General features: G+C 49.2%; 1 protein-coding gene across 12 annotated transcripts in view; it reads left to right on the top strand.

Annotated features, from left to right (window-relative positions):
* PPP6R2 (protein phosphatase 6 regulatory subunit 2) overlaps window positions 1–13,274 on the top strand; it is a 60,857-nt gene that overhangs the window by 4,497 nt on the left and 43,086 nt on the right. For all 12 annotated transcript variants that reach the window (XM_044940707.2, XM_044940703.2, XM_044940704.2 and 9 more), the window contains one exon: window positions 11,286–11,412. The gene's annotated coding sequence lies outside the window, so the exon portion shown is untranslated. The remainder of the gene's footprint in view (window positions 1–11,285; window positions 11,413–13,274) is intronic.

The following is a 13,274-nucleotide window of genomic DNA, read 5'->3' as shown; positions in this document are numbered from 1 at the left end:
TGCCCCTTCACCTCCAGGCAAATACTGATCTCCTTTATGAATGATCCATCTTGTGTCTTTTTTGTGTGAAGTGGAAAAGGGTACATTTCCCCCCCATATGAATTAGATAATCATTCTAGTATCCTTTGTTGAAAAGACTGTCTTCATTAAATTGCATTGGAACCTTTGTTATGAATTAACTGAACATGTGTATGCAGGTTTATTTCTGGGCTTTCTATTATGTTCCATTGGTCTATTTTTTATCCTATGCCAACACCATGCTGTCTTAATGGCTGCGATTTTACGGTCAGTTTGGAACTCAGGTCGTATAAGACTTTCACCTTTATTCCTCTACGAGATTGTCTTGCCAGTTTTAGAATAAGCTCTTCAATTTGGACATGAATTTTTTCTGGGAGTTTGGTTGGGATCACATGGAATCTCTAGATCCGTGGTGGTGGTGTTTAGTCTAAGTCGTGTCCAGCTCTTTTGCAACCCCATGAACTATAGCCTGCCAGGCTCCTCTGTCCATGGGCTTCTCCAGGCAAGAATACTGGAGTGGGATGCCATTCGCTTCTCCAGGGCATCTTCCCGACTGAGGAATCGAACCCGAGTCTCCTGCATTTCAGGAGAATTCTTCACCACTGAGCCGCTCGGGAAGTCCAGATCAGTTTTAGAATTGAGTTATTATATTAACTGAGTCTTCTGTGCAAATGGTACATCTCTCCATTTATTTAAATTTTCCTTAATTTTTCTCAGCAACATTTTGTAATTTTTGGTGTGAAAGATCACTTTTTTCATTCAGTATGTTTGTAAGTATTTGATAGTTTTGATGTTATTTAAAATATTTTTATATTATTTTTTCAGTTACTTGTTCATATGCAAAAACACAGTTGGTTTATGTATACTGATCATGCATCCTGCAACTTTGCTCAGTTTACTTATCTGTTCTCATGGTAGGTTTGTATTCTGTCTGCATAAAAATAAAGACAGTTTTACTTTGCCTTTCCAATTATTATGCCTTTTGTTTCTTTTTCTTTGTAGTACCATCTAGGACCTCTACTATACTGCGGAGTAGAAGTGGTGGTGTGGGTGCCGTGGGTCTTCAGTGGTTGAGGAGGTTGCCCTCTAGTTTGTTTGGGGGTGTTTTTACCATGAAAGGGTGCTGGATTCTGTCCAGTGCCTTTTCTGCATTTGTTGGGATGGTTATTTAGTGTCTGTCCTTTATCTTATCAGTGTAACGAAAATGAAAGTGTTAGTCGTTCAGTCAAGTCCCACGCTTCGCGGTCCTATGGACTGTACCCCGCCAGGCTCCTCTGTCCACGGAGTTCTCCAGGCAAGAATACTGGGGCGGGTCGCCATTCCCTTCTCCAGGGGATCTTTCCGAGCAGGGATCAGACCTGGGTCTCCCACATGGCAGGCGGGTTCTTTTACCATCTGAGCTGCCGGGGAAGCCCCACCAGTGTAATGTGTTGTATTAATTAATTTTCAGACGTTAAAGTAACTTGGCATTTTTGGATAAATGCCCTTAGTGTGGGGGTATGGGGGGAATTCCCTGGTTGAGGAACTAAGAATAAGAAACTAAGATCCCGCACGCCGCCAGGCATGGCCCCTCCCCTCCAAAAAAAAAGGTGGCTGGATTTTTGTTCACTAGTTTTTTGTTACGGATTTTTTTGCATATATCATATATATATTCATAAGAGATATTTGTGTATGAATTTTTCCCCCATATGATATTCTTTGTTTTGATATCTGTGGAATACTGGTCCCAAAGAATGAGTTGGGAAGTTTTTCATTCCATTTTGTGGATTGGATTTCTATAAGGGATCAATTTCCTTTGACTTAAAGCACTTTCTTTAGTATTTCTTATGTTGTGGGTATGCTGGGGACAGAAGCACTGCATTTTTGTTGGTCTGAAGAAGTCTTTACTTACCCTTCAGTTTTGAGAGGTATTTTTGCTGAATATAGAATTCCAGGTTGACAGCTTTTTTCCTTACGTGCTTTGAAAAAATTATTCCATTGTGGGTTTTTTCTAAGATTTTTTTTTTTTTTTAATGTGGACCATTTTTAAAGTCTTTATTGAATTTGTTACAATATTGTTTCTGTTTTATGGGTGTTTGTTTTGTGTTTTGTCCACAAAGCATGTGGGATCTTAGCGCCCCGACCAGGGATCAAACCTGACCCTCACATTGGAATGTGAAGTCCTAACCCCTGGGCCGCCAGGGAAGCCCTTTTCCATTGTCTTCTGGTCTCTGTTGTTTCTGATGAGGAGTCAGCTGTCATTCTTACTTTTGTTTACCTGATATCCTTTTTCCTTCTGTGTTTAAGATATATATTTATTTTTATTAAATTCTTAACAACTTTTTTTCCATTTGGGTATAATCTTCTAGGTGTGGTGTTTCTGTATTTATCCTTCTTGGATCTGTGGGTTGATGTATTTAATCACCTTTGGAAACTTTTTGGCCATTGCCTCTTAAATATTTCTTTTACCTCCTAATCTTTCTTCTCTTGGAATCTGGTGGTATCTATTTTAGACTGTTTGATATTGCCCCACAGGTTTTGAATGTGTTGGTATTTTCAAACTCATTTTTCCCTCTTTGTTTACATTTGTATATTTTCTTTTCATCTGTCATCAAGCTCCCCGCTTTTCCTCTTTGTGCCCATTCTGTTATTAATTCTGTCCAGTGACATTTTCATTTCAGATGCTGTGGTTTTCAGCTTCCTTAGTGGCTCAGACAGTAAAGAATCTGCCTGCAGTGTGGGAGACCTGGGTTTGATCCCTGGGTTGGGAAGATCCTGTGGAGAAGGGAATGGCTGCCCACTCTGGCATTCTGATTTGGTGGATCCCACGGACAGAGGAGCCTGGGAAGCTACAGTCTGTGGGGTCACAAAGAATCGGACACGGCTGAGCGACTCGCACTTTCACTGAGTTTTTCAGTTCCGGAATTTCCTTTTGGTTCTTCTTTCAAGTTTGCATTTCCAGGCTAATATTCTCCACCTGTCATTCCTTCTGTTCTCTTTTCCTAAAATCCTTTAACATATTTATAATTACTCTTTTGAAGTTTTCATCTTCCAGTTTCAATATATGGTCATTTTTGCTTCGTGTAGATTGTTTTTTTCTCTTGATCATGGGTAACATTTTTCTTCTCTGCATGTGTAATAAATTTTTTTTTTAATTGCAAAATGGACATTGTGGGTAGTGTCTGCTAGAAACTTTGCTTTAGGTTGTCTCTCCTTAAAGAGTGTTGAGGTTTGTTAGGGCAGGCTGTTAAATGACTAGAAGATCTTAATCCTGTCGAAGCTTTTTTAGAGTAGATATGTTTTGGTTTTGTTCTAAGTTTTAGGGCATAACTTTTAGCTCTGGAACATGGGTTTTACTCCTAAGGCATGGCCCTTCTGAGATTTTAATAGAAAACCCATCTAGTTTAGCAAAATTTAACCTCTGAATTCTGTCTCCACAGTGCTGGACAGCGGCCAAATCTTGGCTTAGCTCTTTCATCTCACAACAGCTGTTTTCTGCTCAGTTCCACCCCCCCCCCCAGCTTCATCAAGGTGTAATTGACAAATAAAAATGTAATATATTAAAAGGGCGTTGTGATGATCTGATGAATGTGAACACCGTGAAGGGATTCTTCCCGCCTAGCTAACTCTCACAGTTACACTGTCTTACTATGTGTACACACGGACATACACACGGACACATATGCTAAGAACATTTCAGTTCTGTCTTAGCAGATTTCAGTGCCTCGTTATTAACTGTAGTCACCATGTTTTACATCCAGTCCTCAGACCTTATTCGTCTTGGGCTTCCCTGGTGGCTCAGTGGTAAAGAATTGGCCTGCAAATGCAGGACATGCAGGTTCGATCCCTGGGTTGGGAAGATCCCCTGGGGAAGAGAATGGCAACCCACACTAGTATTCTTGCCTGGGAAATCCCACAGACAGAGAAGCCTAATGGGCTGACGTCTGTGGGGTCTTACTGAGTTGGACTTAGCTGGTAAAAAACCCGCCTGTAATGCGGGAGACCTGGGCTTGATCCCTGGGTTGGGAAGATCCCCTGGAGAAGGGATAGGCTACCCACTGCAGTATTCTTGGGCTTTCCTGGTGGCTCAACCGGTCAAGAATCCGCCTGCAAGTGTGGAAGACCTGGGTTTGATCCCTGGGTTGGGAAGGTCCCCTGGAGAAGGGAACCCACTCCAGTATTCTGGCCTGGAGAATTCCATGGATTCTATAGTCCATGGGGTCACACACAGTCGGACACGACTGACTTTCACTTTCACTCTCATAGAGTTGGACATGCCTGAGCACACGCGTGCACTTCTCTTTTTGATTTTCCCATTCTGTTTCAGCCGTCCTGGTAGCCCTGAAATCGGACCTCTCTCCTGTGGTCGACGCTGCGTCAGGAGCTCTTCAGTGTAGAGCTCATGGGGTTCGCTCTTCTTTCGGTGACTGTGTTCCCCCCACTTACTGCATGTTTTTGAGTGGTCTCTGGTATCTTCAAATAGCTGTTTTTATGTTTTGTTTAGAGTTTATACTTATTATCAGCAGGGAGATTAGTGTGATATAGCTGCTCCAGTTTTTCTAGACCCAGAACTCAGGGAGCTACACTTCTGAACCTGTGCAGCAGAGGGCAGGGAGGGAGATAGGACTGACGCTGGGAGGTGCCCGCTGGTGGACTGAGCAGACGAAGTGGGAGCTGACAGAGAGTGGCTCTGGGGGCCGCAGGACCCTGCAGGGTATGGTGTCAGGGAAGCTACGACATGGTGTTACTTCCACCGTGTCAGGCTGGGAGATGCTGAGGGGGCAGTCCTGGGTGGGCACTGACTTCCTTAATGGCAACAGTCTAATGGCGTGGTGGGCGCAGGAGCTGGATGGGAGGGGACGGCGCGAGCCAGCGTCCCTCGGGGAAGCATTGCTGTGAGCAGGATCGGAGAAGCGTCTGTGGGGTGGGGTGTGCACGCCTGTGCGTGTGCACAGTGAGTGAGGGGAGACAGGCAGACGAGCGGTGTGAAGGGCAGGCTTGAGCGTGCGGGTGCAGTGGCTGTCTTGGCGGGAGCAAGGCCCTTTTTGTGCTGTAATGGCGGGGGCAGGGACTGTGATGGGGGTTGCAGATTTGGTGAGCCAAACCTGCAAGAAGACTGGAGGGTTCCCACTTGAGACCGTGTGCTTTTTCTGTGAATTAGGGGGTAAGGATGTTGAAGGGTTGCGAGGGAGCAGAAGGAATCAAAGGACTGTTTTTCCTGAGTTGGGTTGAACCCAGTTTGGGTGGCGCTGGCTCCTGTCTGCTGTGTGTGTGGAGCTGGGCCTCCTCGCGAGCCGGGGCTCTCCAGGGTTCAGTCAGCCTTAGGGAGGCTGGAAGTGCTTCTTTGCACCGGCTACAGGGCTCCTCGGGGGCGAGAGCAGAGGCCGTGAGGCCTCTCGGAGCTGAGACTTGGACCCGCCCCATCGCTCCCCACCTGTGGTGACTGGGGGTCCTGGGCAGGGAGCCTTGCTTTTTGATGCGAGGGGTTGTGCAGAGTTCGTGTCTGTCCAGCATCTGTCCCAGTCGTCTCAGGGGAGGCAAGCTCGCTCCAAGAGGAAGTAGGCTCGCCGGGCTGTGTTCTCTGTGCACATGAGGTTTGTGGTCAGTAACTTCAAAGGAGTAGATAGAGCTCCAGCAGGTTTCCTCATGGGAGCCGTCGCCGCCCTGCCTCCTGAGTTCAGTCCTGCGGGCTCTCTCCCAGCCCCCCAGCCTCTCCTCGGGGGGCACCACAGAGCTGCCTTCTCGCTGGGGGGCGAGCTGTGGCTCCTGGGGCCTTGGCGCCTCTGGTCTGCTCTCCTCTGGGAACTTGACTCCTGCCTGTCAGCCCACTGAGTGTGCGTGTTTTTCATGAAGATGTAATTCCTGTCCTGTGAGATCCACTCTTGTAAAGGGTGCAGTTCGTTGGTGTTGAGCACACTCAGAAGGTCGTGCGCCGTGGCCACTGCCTGACCCCAGCTCGTCACGGTGAAGGCCCTGGGCGCTCTACTCCGGGGGCTCGCTGGGTGACGCCCTGGGTCGTGCCTTTGCTTCCATTCCATCTGCCTCAGCCTACTGCCCCTTCTGTGAGGCCTCTTTCCCCCTGTATCAACTAGAATCTGGGCCAGAGTCTGGTATCATGTAGAGACTGAGAGCATGGACTTTGCTGTCAGACAGCTTGGGCTCCCGTTCGAGAGCTGACAGTAACCTCGTGGCCTTGGTCTGGTCCTGTCACGATTGCGGCCTCTGCAGTCTCACTTGTGACCTGGGTTCTTGGTGGCGGGCTTGGTGGCGGATTCCCCACTACACTGAGTTGTACTTGGCTCACGGGCTGCCGGCCCTTAGTAATAAGGCCCCCATGACAGCGGCTCCTGTTGCTTCTTAGGGTAGGCGTCACCCTGCATCAGTGTTCCTTAAATTAGTCCTTTTGTGCTCTTGTTTGGACTCAGCTCTGTTCATTGCCCCGGTTTCTACCCTCGTGCTGTTGGGGAGTTTTTCTGCCTATTTGGCACTGCTTTTTAGCTGCCTGTTTAACATTACTTTTCCTTCCAGGGTCTCAGCCTAGAGACTTTCCTGGTAGTCCAGTGGTTAAGAATCCACCTGCCTATGCAGAGGACACGGGTTCGATTCCTGGTCTGGGAACTAAGATCCCACATGCCTTGGAGCAACTAAGCCCGTGTGCCACAACTCCTGAAGCTCTGCGCCCTGGAGCCCGCGCTCCTGGGCGAGAGAGCCCGCCGCACCGAGAAGCCTGCACCGCACTTGGAGGGCAGCACCCACTCACCGCTGCTTGACAGGGCCCACGCGCAGCGACGAGGACCCGGTGTAGCCGGAGTGACAGGCGCAGCCTAGGCGCGAGCGTGCCTGCCTGCCGCCTTGGTTTTGGTTCTCCCAGGAGCGCGGTGCTGAGAGCAGGTCCAGGCAGGCACTGCCTGCCAGTCTCATCTGTGTGCTGGGGCGGGTGCCCCCCAGGGCCTTGCTGGGGCGGGTCTCTGTGGCGCAGATTCTTACCCTCCATGCCACCAGGGAACTCCTAGAAACATTTTTTTAAGTAGGTGGCATATGTCAGTGGTCTTCCATGGTGCCTCAGACAGTAAAGGATCTACCCACAATGCGGGAGACCCAGGTTTGATCCCTGGGTTGGTGCTATCCCCTGGAGAAGGGAATGGCATCCCGCTCCAGGATTGTTGCCTGGAGAATCCCATGGACAGGGGAGCCTGGTGGGCTACAGTCCATGGCGTCACCCAGGGTCGGACACGACTGAGCGACTAATACGGTCTCCATATGTAAGCAAATAGTTAACATTTATTAGATCTCAATACGTGGATATTTTTATATTTTTTTCTGGACTTTTTAATATTTTAAATATTTTTTTCATGATTGACGATAAATAAAAAATACTTAAAACTAGATTACAGCATGTTGATTCTCTTGCAATAGTGCTGAGGAAGGACTCAAGAAAGCCTGATAAAAGTGATTGTCTTTGAATTTTGAATTTGAGGGGCAGATAGGAATTTGCCAGGTAAGGAAGGTGGAGGGAGGGCGTTTCAGGCAGAGGCCCATGTGCCGAGATGTCCGCTGCAGAGGCTGGCAGTGAGTCGGGAAATAGTGCAGGGCGGGCGGGGGAGCAGGGGTGCGCTGAGAGTGCAGCGGCGCCCGGCGTGGCCTGCGGTCAGGGCTCAGCGTGTGCTCTTGGGGCCTTGTCCTCTCTTCCTGCCTTTTGCTGGATTGAGAGTCTGTTTGTGATTCTCTTTGGGTCTTTGTATATCTTTCACGTCTCTCTTTAACATGTCTCATCTTCCCTCTAGGTTTTTGAACATATGGAATACAGTTAGAACAACTGCTTAATGTCCTTGTCTATTAATTTTACTGTCTGTGTTATTTCTGGGTGGATTATGGTTTGTGTTTTCCCGCTTCCTTGCATATCTGGTCATTTTTGATTGGATGCCAAGATACTGTGACTTTTATCTTGTTGGATGCTGGGTATTTTTGTTTTCTATAAATATTCTTGACCTCTGTCTGGAATGTTGTTAAATTACTTGGAAAGAGTTTAATTCTGTGAAGTGAAGTGAAAGTCACTCAGTTGTGTCCGACTCTTTGCAACCCCATGGACGGTAACGTGCCAGGCTCCTCTGTCCATGGAATTCTCCAGGCCAGAATACTTGAGTGGGTAGCTGTTCCCTTCACCAGCAGATCTTCCCAACCCAGGAATCGAACCGGGGTCTCCTGCATTGCAGGCGGATTCTTTACCAACTAAGCTAGATTCTGTGGGTCTGGCTTTTAGGCTTTGTCAGGTGGGACCACAGTCGTGTTGAGTCCAGGTCTCATGTTGCCCCACCAGTGAAGCAGAAGTCTTCTGAATACTTTGTGCAGTGTCTTGAAGTTAGGGAAATAGCCACTGTGACTGGGAGGAGGAGTACCTCTCCTTGACCCGTGTGAACTTGGAGGATCGTTCTTCTAACCCTTGGCTTGGCTGCTTGGGCTGAGCAGTACCTGGCCAGAGCAGGCACATCCTCCGCTCTCTGCGCCTCTGTCTCATCCTGTGCTCTGCTTGGCAACGCTCGCGCCTTGCCCCCTGGACTCCCAGCGCTCTTTCTTCCCCTCGGGGACTGCTGGACCCACCTGGTTCCTCTGCTGTGACCCAGAACTCTTGTCAGGCAGGAAGCTTGGCAGTTAATGGGCTCCTCTTGTTCCCTCCTTGAGGATCACTGTTTTCCCTGCCAGATAGCCAGTGTCCTGAGAGCCGTTTCATTTGTGAATCTGGTCCTTGTTGTTTCATCTCGGCTAGAAGCAAAAATATCAAAAACAGATCCTTGAGTGAAGGCATCAGGAGGCACAGAAGGGAGTGCTGGGGCCTGTGAGAGTGCTGCCCCCTTCCAGTTTGGGGTGCCTGTGTGGACCTCAGGGAATACGTGTGTTTAAGGAAGGAGGTGGGGTAGGGCTTGGGAGAAAGGGGTCACAGGAAAATCAGGCTGCCAATGAGATCTGAGAGCCTGCTGTGGTCTGAGCAGGAGGACAGGGTGCCTGCCTTGGGAGGGAGGGCATGGGAGAGGGTGGCGCTGCCAGGCAGTGTGAGCATGGGGTGCGTGCTCAGGGTCCCTGCCTGCTGAGGAGCCTCATCTCCCGTTCCTCGGCTGCACACCCTCTCCCCCACCCCGTTCCCTGGCTGCACCCCCTGTGCCCCAGCTGCATGGCCCCCCACCCCGTTCCCCAGCTGCACCTCCTGCCATGTCCTGGCTGCATCCCCCATTCCCCGGCTGCATCCCTCACACCCCGGCTGCACCCCCACCATGTCCTGGAGGCACCCCCATGTCCCGGCTGCACCCCCCGTTCCCCGGCTGCACCCCCCCGTTCCCTGGCTGCACTCCTTATGCCCCGGCTGCACCCCCCACCATGTCTCAGTGGCACCCCCACGTCCTGGCTGCACCCCCCGTTCCCTGGCTGTACCTCCCATGTCCTGGCTGCACCCCCCACGTCCCGGCTGCACGCCCCATTCCCCGGATGCACCCCTGTTTCCCGGCTGCACCCCTCATGTCCCGGCGGCACCCCCTACCATGTCCCGGCGGCACCCCCATGTCCCAGCTGCACCCATTCCCCGGCTGCACCCCCCGTTCCCCGGCTGCACCCCCTGTTCCCCGGCTGCACCCCCCATGTCCCGGCTGCACCCCCCACCATGTCCCGGCTGCACCCCCCACCATGTCCCAGCTGCACCCCCCATTCCCTGGCTGCAGCCCCCCACATCCCGGCCGCACCCCCCTATGTCCCGGCTGCACCCCCATGTCCCAGTTGTTGGGCTTCCTCCAGCTCACACTGAGGAGAATGTGTCAAGAAGTTGCAGTGTTATAAAAGCACCCTGTTCAGAGGCAGAATAAACAGGTCTGAGGGCCTTTATAGAGATAGTTCTTTGTTTTGAAACTGTGAAGTGCTGAAAAGCCAATTTTGAATTGGGTGGGAGTTGGAGAAAAGCAGTTCAGGACAACCAAGCAATAACAAAAGCCATAGGCAAGTCTCCCAAACAAAGAAGATGAAGGTTTCTATGTAGAGAAAAAGGAGGAAGTTGGGAGGTACTCTTGAACAAAAGTCCCTTGGAGGAAATGAGAGTTCAGGGTGCTGACGGTTTGTTACTGACTGAGTTGCTGGGCAAATGGGAAGCCTTCCTCCATGGGAGTCTGTGATCGGTAGTGCTGGGTGAGGGCTCCCCTTTGGACCTCCTGACTCAATTTTAAAGGAAGGGTCCTTTGTTCTGTTTCTCAGTTTTAAAAACTAGTTTCCTGTCTTAGGATATGACATTGACTTACTGCTGGTTTACTAGCACAACTCCAAGTACTTTTTTTTTCTTTTTATATGAAATTTAAAAATACACCAGAAAACACTGAATACCCTTGTGCTCATTTCCCAGCTTAATCGGTGATCAGCACTTTGCCAGTTTTTTTTTTGTTGGTGGTGTTCTTCTCTCTGACACCTTTAAAATTTGTTTGGCTCTTGTGTTTTGGTAAAGTGTTTTAAAAGTAAATCCAAAAAATAATATCATTTCACTCATGAATACTTCATTTTTTCTGCCAGATAAGGGAGGTTTTTATTTTTAAAAACAAGTGACCATGTTATTTTTACAACTAAGAGATGTACATTAATTCCTTAGTGCTAATACCAGTCTGTATTTAGATTTCCCCAATAGCATCAAAAATACACTCTTCAAGTTGATTCATTTTAATTGGACCCAAACAAGATTTAAATATTGTATTTGATGAATCAGTCTCTTAAGGCTCTTATATTCTAGAATGGTCATCCCTCCTTATTGCGTAAGTATGATTTTCAAGTGGTAAAATCATGACTTTCGTGCAGAGTGAACAGCCCAGGGCTCTCTTGGTCCGTTTTTGCTGCACGCCTTGAAGTCAGGATTTTCTCCGAGGATTGCTAGTCACGTTGCTTGCAGATGCTGTCTAGCAATCCCACCTGGAACACTCTGGAACACTTTTTTCTGGAAGCCGTGAGGGACGTGGTCTTGTCATCTTGTCCGGATGTGTGTGTTGGTGTTGGTAGTGTAGGCCTGCCAGTGGACACGGAGACCCTGCTCATGGCTGCGCCCCGGCCACTGAGCTGGCTGACCAGCTGGAGGGTGGGCGTGTGGCGCGGGCACCAGTCCCTGCAGAGCAGGCAAGGACAGGGGAGTTTTTAGATCCTTGGTCATGAATTGTTCTGATTATCTGATTCTCAGTTAAGGTAATGACTTTTGTTTTCCTTTTCTGTATCATTTTGGTGAGTTGACTTTAAAGATGTAGAACTTAAGTTTTTTTTCCTCTCTTATTTTTCAGGTGAAGAGATTATACATCTACTGAATGAAAAATTTTTTCTTAAAGTTGCATATACTCCAAGAAAAAATCCCAAATGTTTTTATATTTTGCCTAAATATAAAATTTAAAGAAGGAGTTTCCATAGAAGGTAAGAATTGTTTTTGATTCTCGTTAATTGTGTGGTGTATACAAATACGCGGTATGAGGAGACATTCAAGGATGGATGACAACAAAAATTTTAGTTTTGAAGCTGTGTATATGGTCTCCTGACTTTTGGGGTTTCTTTGACCCTTGTGTTTCTGGTTTTGAGGTGCTATGTTGTGGAAAAGTGACGTGGCCTCTCTAAGCCAAAGTGTAACCCAAATAAAACAGCCAAGTCGTGTGTGTGTTGCGTGGCGAGTGCTCTGTGTCACTCGTGCGGAGCAGGTGGCGCGGGCTTAGGCGTGAGCACGGTCAGCGTCAGAGCACAGTCCATACAGGCGCCGGAAAGGGAGGGAAGGACTCGTGCCTCCACAGGAGCAGAAGCTCCTGAAAGCCCTCCCACTGCAATCCAGTCAGATCTTGGATGAATTACGGTATTTACAACTTCTTGTGTGTGCTTCAGTGCTTAATCAAGCCAAGAGGACTTCCCTGCTTGTCCAGTGGGCAAGAATCCACTATGCAATAAAGGGGACAGATGTTCAATCCCTGGTCCGGGAACAAAGATTCCACATGCTGTGGAGCCACTAAACCCGCGCACTGCGTTGAGAGTCTGCTCACTGCACTGAGAGTCCGCACGCTGTGATGCAAGATCCCTCACGATGCAGCCAAGATTCCGAGTGCCACAACTAAGACCCATTGCAGCCAGCTAAGTAAATAAATAAAACTTAAAAAAAAAATTAAGCCATCTCTTCAGAAGTCGAAAGAGACTTGTTCTTCAGTCTCTAAGTCATGTCCGACTCTTCGACACCACGGGCTGCAGCACACCGGGCTTCCCTGTCCTTCACTGTCTCCCGGAGTTTGCTCAGACTCATGTCCACCCTCTTCTGGAGGCAGGTTCTGGCCAGTTCTGCATCTGACAGGGCTCGACTGTGGGTTTGCAGAGTCCAGATGGTTCAGCATGGTCTTAGGTAAACTATTCTCCGGCAATCATTTGAACTTGCCTTTGTGTTTGTGGTTATTTCTTCTTTTCACTTCTGATGTTAGATTTTTACTCATCTGTTCCTGCCAGCCACTCCCTTTCCCTGGGTCTCCCTCCTGCCGCCCCCGGTGGACTATGTCCAGTATAAACATGATCTTGTTTGTGGATTGATTGATCGTGCAGGTATTCACTGCTCTCCATGGACTTGCCTTGTCATTTTTTTCCAGACCAGTGAGGTTTCAGTGGTGTGTTGATAAATGTTTAACTACTGACTCTCAGGGAGGCTCAGAACCCTCCTCGCTTACAGCATCTGTTGACTGCGCAGTGCAGAACTTCCCTCATGCCCACCTTCAGCTGCACCGTGATGCCACTGAAGCTGGCTCCGGGAGAGGCTCTGGTCCGCTCCCTTGGGCAAGCTGTGCCTCCCCCGGCCGCTGCTGCGCCCAGCCTCGGCAGCACGGTGGCCGTGTCTCTGTTTCCTCCTCTCTGCCATCAGTACGTCTGAGGAGAGGCCGTGCCAGTCCTGTTCCGGGCTCCTCACCCAGAGGGCAGCTCGAGTCACCCTCACAGCAGCCCTCCTTGGCGGTGCTCCTTGTCCGAGTTTTCAGGTGAGGACACGACACACAGGAGGCCAGGTCCCCCAGCAGAGCCAGCGCTGGACTGACCTGTGGTCGGAGGCTCCTTTTCTCTTAGCAACAGTCTCGACCACAGAATGTCCGTTTCTGAAGGGCTCTGTTCATGGAACTGCGTGGTTGTATGGGCAGCGTTTCTCTTTGGAAGCTGCCTTCTGTCTGATGGTTCTACTAACCAGAAAAAGTCAAACAAGCAGCAGCACTTGAAGTTTCTTCACTGGCTGTTGGATAGGAGTCTGGAGGGTAATGGTAATACTT

Source organism: Bubalus bubalis, chromosome 4, assembly GCF_019923935.1.
Source record: "Bubalus bubalis isolate 160015118507 breed Murrah chromosome 4, NDDB_SH_1, whole genome shotgun sequence".
Classification (NCBI taxonomy): Eukaryota; Metazoa; Chordata; class Mammalia; order Artiodactyla; family Bovidae; genus Bubalus; species Bubalus bubalis.
Note: the sequence above shows the minus strand (reverse complement) of the source record. Positions and strands in the feature narration are given on the sequence as shown.